We start from the raw sequence: 4,871 nt of genomic DNA, 5'->3' as shown, positions 1-4,871 counted from the left end.
GTTACAAGGGATGTCAATCCAGAGTTTCCCAGTAGCACTAAGAACTGCCACCCTCAGAAGAATGAACATATAAAACCCCATTACTAAGAGCATCCGTGTCTTGATTGAGTCATTTTAATGTTTCCATTCTGTCATTGCCCAACTATTTCCAGACATGATGTAACTATTTTGCCAGGGGATTTGAGAGTCAAAATGTTGCTGTTGTTGTCATCGTCATCCTGGGTGCCTGAATTTTCCAGACAAAGTAAGCTGCTGAGGGAGAATTAATCTGCAAGTACTGCCATCGTGCTCCAAGAAAAACAAACAAACGGTAAAGGCCCAATTACATGTTCCCCAAATCCAGCTCATTTCCATGTGAAATACTGCTTTCTTATTCAGACAATTAGTAGAAGAATGTTTCATCTTTGGTTCAATGTCAGCACAGCATGCAGAAATTGATTTCCATTTTAACACTGGGTTCAGGGTCATAAAAGGACACTAAAGCTTGACTTGATTGGAAATATGCCTTCATTATCACCACTGAAACTAGTCACTGATGTAAGTGTACAAGTGCTGTCTTCACTATTGACAGGTAAATCAATTACCTGCAATGATAATCTTTTCATTAAGTGCTCTCATTGGAAAATGAAAGTCAGTCTTCATAGCAAATAGGTATAACTGGGGAAAAAAACAGTACAGACATTTGGACTTTTACATGTTTTTTCATGGATGCCACTGAATCTCTTCAAAACTAGTGTTCATCAGTACTACCAGGGAAAGTCAAGTCCAGGCTACAGATCTACCACTTTCCTGCTTAGTGCACCAGGCAAAGTGCAGTATAGTTCTATGTGTCACTGCAAACCTGTCAATAATAAAGATGGTGTTTTTCAGGTCAGTTCCATGTGCTGAAAAGCCACTTATGGGGCTTTGTGAATCACAAAGGGAACAGTTCTTGAGATTTTTATGTTCTCTGCACCTTAGAGATGGTTTCCATAGGTCAAGGCACAGAGAGGGTCAAAGTGTCATTGATTTTATATACCTTCTTTTTAAGCTACACAGATTTCAGAGTCATCAATTTGGCACCAGAAATAAATTCACTCTAGAAAATAAACTTAAGAAAAGGTCACATGCAGTATTTTATTCCAGCATTTTTATTTTTGTTCAACATTCTGACAAGGGATACACTGGGTTCAGTGCCCTGAAACCTCAACATTACGCAAGTAGGTTTGAACTCAAAGCCAGCAGCTTGGTGAAACTGCTGAACTTTTAACCTAACGTGTCTCCATGAAGAATGGATATTTGGAAAGATCTCTACTTAAGGATTTGGGGTTGTTTTCTGTGTGTATTTTTAAGTGGCATCCAGATAAAATATATTTTCTGGCTGCTGTAATATTTACAGGAGGAGACTTTACACCAACACTGAAAGCTGGTTTCAGAGCTGTAACTTACTGTTTTAGGTTTTGGGGCTCTTAAGCGTTTAAAGAATTTTGGGTGAACAAGGCCTCACATATATTTGCATCAAATTCCCCAGGGTTGATGCTGAGTGACACTGGCAGTGATCAATTATAAGGGCCTAAAAAGACAGTGCTACTTTAAACTAGCCCCCTTCCTTGCAGGGTCAGTAGGTGTTCTAACCAACATCAGTATATTGCAAAGAGTGCAGTGAAAACAGAGGAAGGGAGGACCCCTCCTAAAATAACCAAATATGAGGATCTTCTCTACAAAGCAATGCATAGCCATGTGGTCTAAAGCATATGGTTCATGAGGGTGTGGTGTCTGTGTCAATCACCACCAACTCTATTCTACTGTCTTCTCCAGGCTGATGATAGCAAGTTCTAGTCTCCCACACTCTCCTAGAAAGAGGTCATGTCCAAGTCAAGGCCTTTTACTGTTCACAATGAAAATAAAAGTATAAGTACTGAATATATCTATGGAAGATTTCCTAGAACCTTATCTGACTTACAGACGGTTCTTCTCTAAGGATAGGTAATTTGCTTACATGTATACTCAGATACTCAAAGAAAACTAACTGCACAGAAGCTGCATACAGTGCATGTTTGGGTAGTCATGTCTGAACTTCCTAAGTATCTACAGCAAGTCAATAGCTTGCCCAAAGATACAGCAACTTCTTTCAGCTTCTAAGCTGAAGCTACTTGCATCTTGTTGACAAATTTGAGCACACTCCACAGAAAACCAGACTGCAGTATAAGATTCCCTCAGCTCCCCACTACAGCTGCATCTACAGGAAAACAAAACAAAAAAAAACCCCAACTCTGCTTCTAAACAGCTTCTTCATCTGTGTACACAGTCCTTAGACATGATTCAAAAAGAAGGCCCATTGTATACAAACAAAACAGATGTCTGCCCTCTATTAGAGAAGGAACATCATCTCTATCCACTTAGGGTTGCAAATATTATTATTATATCCAGTAATTGATGTCTTTACAGAACATATGCAAATATCACTGCTTGTTGTCTCTAGTTCTGTACTTCACTGATTTATTTGATAGATTGTACAGGGTTTCATCCAAATCATCACCTGCTGCAATTTGTTTTGTCTCCCACTTCGGAATCATATCTAAAACTTACTTAAATCTTTAGTTTTTCTTATATAATATCTTCAATTTATGGATGGAATACATATACATAAGGACGGTAAGCCATCATGAATATTCTCCTACTACAAGTTCAGTGCCTGGCTCTCCTGTCCTGGTCAGACAGGGGCACTTATAAGATAAACACAGGCTACACTAGAGTATCTCCCACTGCAAGAAAGACTGAAATTGCTCTTAGCCCCTTTTGCTACTTGATATGGAGAAGACACAGCCAACCAGTACAAAAAATCTTTCCAGTAACAAGAAGCAGCAGCAGCATCTGAGGCCCCCTCTGCCCAGAAACTCATTTGAACAAGGAAGCATTGTCAATTTTCACAAAACATTTTGCACATATGTCCCAGCAACATAAGAGGGAACTGCAAAATGTCAGAAGCTCTGAAACATCAAGGTCAACTATGTCTTTGGACTGGATGTCAAATCCAAGCAGAAATACTTTATATGTAAGCCAACAATTTGCATGCAAGTTGTCAGCCTATCACTAATTTTTAACTGTCAGCTGTTGGCCCAGTAAAAAAGAGATGGAAATGACACTAACATGTTTTACTTATTTATTTTTTTTCCCAACCAGTAGTCATTCATATTACAAGCAAAGGGTCCACCACATTACAGTGCTGCCTGTCAACTCTTAGAGAAAATTCTACAGAGAAGTGGCTCCATCTCTGAAAGCAAGATAAACTAGCAGATGTATAATGCAAACACTGAGCCCACACCACTGACACACTCTTCAGGGTGACCTCTTCCCTAGTGCTTCTTCCGTCCACACCCTAACATCAATCAAAAGCAGCCTGTAAGATGCATGGCAACTGCCCAGGAAATGTTCTTAATGCTAGGTTTATAGTGTTATCAGCTATCAATCACAAAAAGCTTCACTAGGATAATGCTAGAATTAAACAAATTAAGCAATGCAAGTCTAGAGAGGGGAGTTGGTGTGCAAAGTAGTTTTAAGGAACGTTATTTTGTTTCCAAGAAAAAGACAGTTCTTTAGACAGGAGCAAGTCCACAAGGTCTTAGAATATCCTGTTCATGCTGAGATTTCAAACACAAGCAAAAATGTTCTGCATTTTTGAGAGGTCATGCATGATAAGGAAACAATTCATCTCCTACAGAGGCTACTAATAGCCACACTAACTCTTCTTAATTCCCAGAGCATATTTCATATCCGTACCAATACTGCAGGACACATTTCCAGTGTCTACTGGAATACTCCTACAGGAGGAGTTTCTCACCATTTAAACTGCAATAGCATGACTATATGGCAAACTGCTCTCAACCATCAAATCCCAGAATGATGACCATCAAGTTACCTCTTTCACAGAAAGCTGCTTATAGAAGTGCCCTCCAAGAAAGATTTTCACAGCACCTCAGAAACCTCCATGAAAAGGAGAATGAAATATAAAATTATTTTTGTTTGGTTTTATTTAATATAATTTTAAAAAGCACATCAAAAACAAACAGAAAAAAAAAACAAAACCCCAAACAACCAAAAAACAAAACATGACCAAAACTTCAGTACTGGAACTGGATCCACCTTGAGAAGCAGCTCTGTCTTGTTCATTTAATAGAGAGAAAACAACACTGAGAGTATCCTGAAAATGAGATCTCACTGCCCCTTCTAGCCGACCACTCTGGACCAAAGAAAGCATTTCTCTAAGTTGGAAGGAGTGTCCCTAAGGACCAAAATTTGAGCTTCAGTTACTAAATAACTGAATAGAGGGAAAACATCTCAAAGAGCAAAGGCCAGGATAAAAGATCAGTTTTCTTGCTAGAAGGATGCTGTGCTGTGTGAGAGTGCTAGAGTAAGTCTCGTGCTGTGGAAGGACCTTGGTGTAGAGGTAATGCCAGAGGGACAACCAGTCAATAGTTCAGTCAAGAAGATAAATTTATGTCTTTGTAATCATTTCTTCATATACCTAGGTTGAGGTCAACCCAGAGGAAATCTCTTTCTTACCAGATATTTAGGGTCTTACATTCTGTACAGTAAATTATTTCAGACCTTTTCCAGGAAATCCCAAAATCAGATTTATGTGGGCAAAGTCAGCAGGGAAAAAAAAAAAAAAAGGAGACGTATTTTATCCTTTTTTATCCTTTTCTTCAGAAAGATATTGAAAGGTATACTCAAAATTCTCTTCACCTTATGAAGGCAATAATTTCAGGGTGAACACACTATTGGAATTTGGTTATAGAGACTTTACAAGAATCCTTCATTCCTCAGATGAGTGAGCAACATACATTCCCTATACAGTTTCCCCTCCATGGGTATAACAGGTTCTTATTAAT

The sequence above is a fragment of the Chaetura pelagica genome, unplaced genomic scaffold (assembly GCF_000747805.2).
Source record: "Chaetura pelagica isolate M959 unplaced genomic scaffold, ChaPel_1.0 scaffold14, whole genome shotgun sequence".
Classification (NCBI taxonomy): Eukaryota; Metazoa; Chordata; class Aves; order Apodiformes; family Apodidae; genus Chaetura; species Chaetura pelagica.
This window is presented reverse-complemented; position numbering follows the sequence as displayed.